Source organism: Danio aesculapii, chromosome 3 (assembly GCF_903798145.1).
Source record: "Danio aesculapii chromosome 3, fDanAes4.1, whole genome shotgun sequence".
Taxonomy (NCBI): domain Eukaryota; kingdom Metazoa; phylum Chordata; class Actinopteri; order Cypriniformes; family Danionidae; genus Danio; species Danio aesculapii.
In genome coordinates this window covers 6,596,527-6,603,951 of record NC_079437.1, presented here as the reverse complement: position 1 = coordinate 6,603,951, position 7,425 = coordinate 6,596,527, and positions in this window count along the sequence as shown.

Below are 7,425 nucleotides of genomic sequence, written 5' to 3'. Positions count from 1 at the left end.
TCACAGTGCAAACAGCTCCTGTGTGGAATAACTTGAGTGAACATAAAACAAAGCCGAATAAAGCTTTCTTCCTCTGCTTCAGCTGCACGGCGAGCTCACATCATCCAGCATGCGTGTGGAACTACACTACCCACAATACACTTCGCTATGGACTACAACTCCAGTAAATAGCAGTCTTAAAGCAGCCACTTTTGTTTTCCCCTCTCCTGCAACACTAGTGAGCAACTTAAGCAAAACTGATACTAAACTAGTTTTACATTTGGTTTTGTAGTTCAGGCCTAAATAAATGTTTGTTGCTGTTTTTAATCGTTTAAGTTCATTTGATTGACTATATATAAATCAGTGGATATTATAACCGCATTTATTGGGTAAAATTGCTACTTTTTACTGTCATTCAATGTGTTTTGGTGATTATCTATGCACTGTCACTGTAATTGAGCGTGAGCAGCGCAGCAAAAATAAACCCAGCACCGAAACTATCGCTGCACTGCTGCTTCAGCGACGCTCACGCCTTGCTCTGACGTGCTGCTGCTGCGTGCGGTGTGAAAGCTCTAATCTGTTAACATGGACGCTGAAAAAACACGTGCTGCTCACGCGCTGCTGACGCTTGCAGTGTGAAACAGGCTTTACTCATTGATTAGATCGATTTATGCAACATTCCAGACATGGTCAGAGCTGGAAATTTCTGCAGAGAAATGCCCCACCTCAGACTTCAACACACTGCACTTCAATGTTCAAGTGCCATTATAGACATTATTTCCTCGTACAAAAGAAGAAAAATCTTATTTCTAAGCTGTCCGGTACATAGCATGTATTACACGAGCTGGATGAACTGGTCAGGTGAGCTAGAAACATAGCACACCTGCTGGTAACAAGGAGCTTATGCAAAAAGACATGGCATTGTATAGACTGCAGCACACAAACAAAACTGCAACTGTACCGGGAATTTAGGGACCAAATATAAATAAATTTAATTATAAATTAAATCCCCTCTAAACTACCCCTGTAAATGGTGAAAATCACTTAAATCTCTCTGAGAAACAACAGACTGATTTCATGCAGCCGCCAATAATAAAGCAAAATCGAGGCTGCGGTGGGAAGAAACCCAGAAATATCGCTTGAGTCCCACAGGAATGTTGTGTACCTGCTGTATATCTTATCAGCAAAGAGAAATCGGCACAAATTTATACTTTCATTCTTCTGAGTGAACCAAAGGTGCATTCTATATGGAAAGTGAAAATATAAAGGGATATCAGAGCTCATTTTCAGCTAAGTTAAGGGAAATGGCACTAGTTAGCTAATGTTTTCTTTCCCAAACACACAATTTAGATGCCATTCATCAAACTCAAGTTAATGAACTGATTCTTTCACTATATTAGACCTGTCACCATACTGAATTTCCGTACTGAAATTTATAAAAAAAGGTCAATTTCTCACCAACATTTAACCACTATTGAACGCAACACCGCTAATTTGCCATAGTGTTCACCAGTGCTCAACAGAAACGACTGTGATTGGCGGTTAAGGTCATCAGTTCACCGCACTTCACCGCTGTTCACAGAGTGCACAGACGAGCAATCCGCTGATGACTTGACTGATCTTCACGGTTTTAAAACGCTGCAGTGTTCGTGTATCTGTGATTGCACTTAGTGAAGAGCGGTGAACTGATGACCTTCACAGCCAATCACAGTCATTTCTGTTGAGCACTGGTGACGGCAAATCAGCAGTGTATAAGAATGTGCTCAGCGGCGCTTAAATATCAGCGGGAAATGGCCGTTTTTAAAATGTCAGTACCGGGACAACACTATTACAGAGAACACAAGGGTGTGCTACAAAGTACTGCATCTCTTTATCACTTACCAGGTTACGTAGGCTGAAGCAAGCAGGGAATCCCCCACTGTGTTTACCTGCTGCCATGAACTGAAGCCAAGGAGGACACTGAAGTGTATTACTCTTAAAGAGATTGTGGTGCTGTTTGATGCCTAATCTGCTGTTAATAGTTTAAATTAAACTGAACTGAATGATATTAAAGTGATGTTTACACCATTTCTGCACTTTGATATCGCAGCAACAGCTGGAGGTGTGTAGTCCACAGCATGTTACTGCAATGTTTACAGTGCTGGTCCTATACTTCCAGGTTTCTTCCCACCGCAGCCTCACTTTCATGTTTAAAAATGGCGGCCGCGTGTAATAAAGTACTATACCAGCATCATTCTTGATCATAAATATCAAAACTTCACTCTATTTAAGATTTTTAACTCTTTACTTTTCGTTTATATATGACTCTATTTTTTTAAGTAGACTTTGCATTGTTGTCATCTTGTATAAGTCAATGATTAAAAACAATTGTTTTATATGCACTAAGTTAAAATATTGCTGCTTTTAATAGGTTTCAACTGAGACGTTTTATCCTGAAGGCCCTGATGGGAACTATTTTTGTACCTATAATGTAAAAATTGATTTATCAAAGTAAAACATGGGGGATACATTAAAAATTCAGAAAAGCTGTTTGCATTATCTATAGCCATAAGGCACAATTGGCTTCATGCAAAATCCCAGTTGATGAAAAATAAAGGGTATTCACTGGTTGTTTTGGAATTTGAGGTCATAATTTGTCCATAATTTCCACACATTTGCATTTTCTTTCTTTTTTAGACTTATAAAGACTTACAAGTAGGAGGTATATCAATGCTCCATCTACTTCTGTGAGTCCCCTGGTATTCAGCAATCACTGAAACAAAAAAATATATACTTTCTGTACCCACTGTATATATATATATATATATATATATATATATATATATATATATATATATATATATAGAGAGAGAGAGAGAGAGAGAGAGAGAGAGAGAGAGAGAGAGAGAGAGAGAGAGAGAGAGAGAGAGAGAGAGAGAGAGAGAGAGAGAGAGGGCTACACACACAAAATCAATCATAATATATAGAGCATGTTTTCTGTGTTGTTTGATATTGCCAATATTATTTAATATCTTGATATGAAAAATACTATACATTTTTATAGTAGATACTGTAGTGTTTTTGAACCATATAATTTATCTGTTGTGGTGATTCTATGATAACACAACAACTAAAGTAATATACACAACTGATCTAATTCTCGTCTTTTATAATATAGGATTAGAGTATAGTTTATACAGTTTACTGTAGTAAAAACTAAAGTATACTACAATACTTATTACAGTTGATCAGTTAATACAGCTGAAGTCAGAATTATTAGCCCCTCTTTAAATTTTTTTCCTTTTAAATATTTCCCAAATGATGTTGAACAGATTCAGGAAATTTTCACAGTATGTCTGATAATATTTTTTCTTCTGGAGAAAGAAAATTTCGGCTAGAATAAAAGCAGTTTTTAATTATTTAGGATCCATTTTAAGGTCAATATTATTAGCCCCTTTAAGCTATATTCTGTAGACTATTGTTTTTCAATAGTCTACAGAACAAACCATCGTTATACAACAATTGCCTAATTACTCTAACCTGCCTAGTTAACCTAATTAACCTAGTGAAGCCTTTAAATGTCACTTTAAGCTGTATAGAAGTGTCTTGAAGAATATCTAGTCTAATATTATTTACTGTCATCATGACAAAGAGAAAATAAATCAGTTATTAGAGATGAGTTATTAAAACTATTATGTGCAGAAATGTGTTGAAGAAATCTGCTCTCCATTAAACAGGGGGCCAATAATTCTGACTTCAACGATCGTCCATTTACAAAGAGGAAACGGAAATAATATAATATATACACTTACTATAAAGTAAATCTGAAGTTTAATATTCATAGAAATTCAGTTTCAAACCAATTAAACTGCCTGCAGAATAATATTCTATATAATGCACAAGGCTTCTTATGATTTTATTGTTTTTATATATGGCACTAAATCTATATTCACTGTAAGAACGTAAATTAATTTAAATCTGTTACAATATGAGATAAAATTATTAGATCAACTGCTAAATATTTGGAATATTATTCATCATAATGCACAAGCTCTGCTATTTTATGACTGTGCTTATATACAGTACTGACTCCATATTTTTGCTGTATCCACATAATGAAAAATATTGAGTCAATATATATAAAACAATAAGAAATAAGATTTCTGCATTTGAAAATAATATTTTGAATATTGTAAAGGTGATTCGATACCTTTATCTCAAACTTCATCAAATTATTTTGACCCATACACAAAATATGAAGATGATTATTATTATTATTATTACTATCATCATAATTATTATGTTGTCACTTTTGAAATAGGATGAAGGCAAAAGGATGTTACTTGTTTAAAGAGAAGCAGGGTGATAATAAAATAAAGAAATACATGTTTTGGTAGGTATGTTTTATTTATTTAAAAAATAAGTTTTAATAACCCTCAACCGTTTGTACAGAAAACAAATTAAATAAAATTATTAGAATATATTTAAAAAATCATATATATATATATATATATATATATATATATATATATATATATATACACAACAACGACAGTTATAAATGCCAAAACACCGTCGTATAATGAATACTGAAGGTATAATCAGTGAATATTATTGAATCAGTCAAATTTCAGTCCAGCAGACAGCAAAACAACACGATAAACTGACTAAAAACAGCTTTATAGTTGAAGATTATTCCGTGTTCAGTAATAAGTGACTCTTATGGTGACATTAACCGTGTTAGTACACATATATTGATCGGTTAGTTGAAGTCAAAACTTACGCGAACTCTCTGCCATTATAACTCCGTTATGATTCTGAAATAAGTGAAAGTCTATGGCAAGCCGATTTAGCTTAAACTGATCCTATTTATCATCCGTGCTGAACAAAACAAACAAGTTTCTGCTACAACTACTGTTACAATCCGCTATATTTTAACCATCAAAACCTATTCTAATACACGGAGATTTGATTTGGCATTAGTCTATATCTAATTGACATCATGTTTGGATTTCACATACATAAAATATGTATGCAACTCAAAATATCTAAAAACAAATGCACATTTACATGTTTTGTTTAGCTGACTTACAAACATGTAGAAATATATTCGCTATAATTTTATATGCATGTTCAAATATGCATCAGATTTTTCTATGGGTTTCTGGTATGTTTTGAGACATAATCCATTAAGATGTCTTGGTTTTAACAGGCGTTCAATGTGTGATGCAAAAAGTTACAGTAGAGACACAGAGGACCAATAGAGTTGCAATTGAAAACAATACAATTTCTATAACGAGTTATAATCCCGTTATATCATGGATTCCGTTGATGTTTTTAGCATGAATAATTTTACTAGTAAAACTTTAGCTAAGTAATTGTTAGTACAATTAGATAGTTATATGCAAATATTCTTGTACTAGTTATCTTCATTTGTATTAGTAATAACTATATGGCCAACTGAATTAAGACTCTCTAATCAGAAATACTACTGGTAATTTAATAATAATTTGAAGAGCTCTCTTATAATTCATTACAGTAAGATTTCATTGTGACAGAGCTCTATTTCTGTTTGTTATTGTTACTAGTAAGAACTGAATTTGAGATCTCTCTGAGAGGCATTGTAACTAGTTAGAATTTTAATTCTTAATAATAAAAATGCATTTAGGACAACAAGCACTGAGCTCTTAAGGTAAAGCGGCCTGCCATAAACGCGCTCAAATGACGAAACGTGCACGCGCAGAATAAACTCACCTGCGCGCTCTTGTGGAGGGAGGAAGACGAGCACAGATTCCGCACATTATCAAGGTATTACTCCATGCTTAAAATTAAAAACAGCGGAAGCAGTTTACACTTTTAAACAAACATATTAATAAATCAAAATAATTGCAATAAAATCAAATGTAAATACACAACAGAACACTATGCTAATTTATTCTATGGTAAACTCTGAATGTAAGTCTATAATCTCAGTAACTGGACTCAGACAGCTGTTTTCAAACATCTGCAGTTTAATCTCACTCATCTACACATCTGATTGAGGAGGAAATCATCTCATTTAGAAACACAGAATCAAACAATCTGACAGAACAGCAAGAAAACCAAACCACAAACTACTGTATTGAGTATTTTTACCACGGTAAAGTGAACCGCGTGAGAATAGCAGATGTTTAAGGCATTTCAGTCATGAACCAGACGCTCCTGTAGTTATTTATGCAGCAGTTTCAGTAATGCGAGTACAGTAAATCTTCATCTTACCCTGAAATACACATGTAGAAAGTGCCGAGAAGAGGGCGTTTGGGGTATACGCTATATATGGCACACTATTACCATTCATAAATCCTCCTCATAATCAATGCTTTAGTGTTTTATGAGTGATTGGAGATGCAGATCCTTCAGTTTCAGACACACCAGTGATTCTCAAACTCTTGAACTGATCGTGACACTGAGCCAGTTTCTCCTTAAAGTCTGTGATGAGCTCAAGCTCCTGCATTTCAGATGATTTATTTACTCTTTTTTTGGTCAGGAATGCTTCGTTTTGAACAATTAAATCAAATAAAAAACAATTTAAAAGCAATTAAATCATTTAGACAGAGCAATTTAAGATCATCCATTCTAGGCCTGCATGATATGAACTGACAGAAACAAACTGACATTGCAATATTTAGTTTTTGTGCAATTAAATTTAGCGATATGAGTAGAATTTTTAGAAGATAACTCTAGTTGGAAAGAATTCACAACTTTACATTGCTTGGGGTTATTTTTTAGAGTACATCTGCATAAAATGTACAATAATATACAATATATATATATATATATATATACATACACAGTTGAAGTCAGAATTATTAGCCCCCCCTTGAATTTATTTTCCTTTTTAAATATTTCCCAAATGATGTTGAACAGATTCAGGAAATGTTCACAGTATGTCTGATAATATTTGTTCTTCTGGAGAAAGTCTTATTTGTTTTATTTCAGCTAGAATAAAAGCAGTTTTTCATTTTTTAAACACCATTTTAAGGTCAATATTATTAGCCCCTTTAAGCTTTATTTTTTCAATAGTCTCCAGAACAAACCATCATTATACAATAACTTGCCTAATTACCCTAACCTGCCTAGTTAACCTAATTAACCTAGTTAAGCCTTTAAATGTCACTTTAAGCTGTATAGAAGTGTCTTGAAGAATATCTAGTCTAATATTATTTACTGTCATCATGACAAAGATTAAATTAATCAGTTATTAGAGATGAGTTATTAAAACTATTATGATTAGAAATGTGTTGGAGAAATCTGCTCTCCGTTAAACAGAAATTGGGGAGAAAAATAAACAGGAGGATAATAATTCTGACTTCAACTGTATATAAATATATATACATACACACACAAAAATGAATTAAAACACAAGTGAACAGATGAGCTGCTGTACAAATAAACTTGACTTTAATTAAATAAATGAAATTAAAAAGC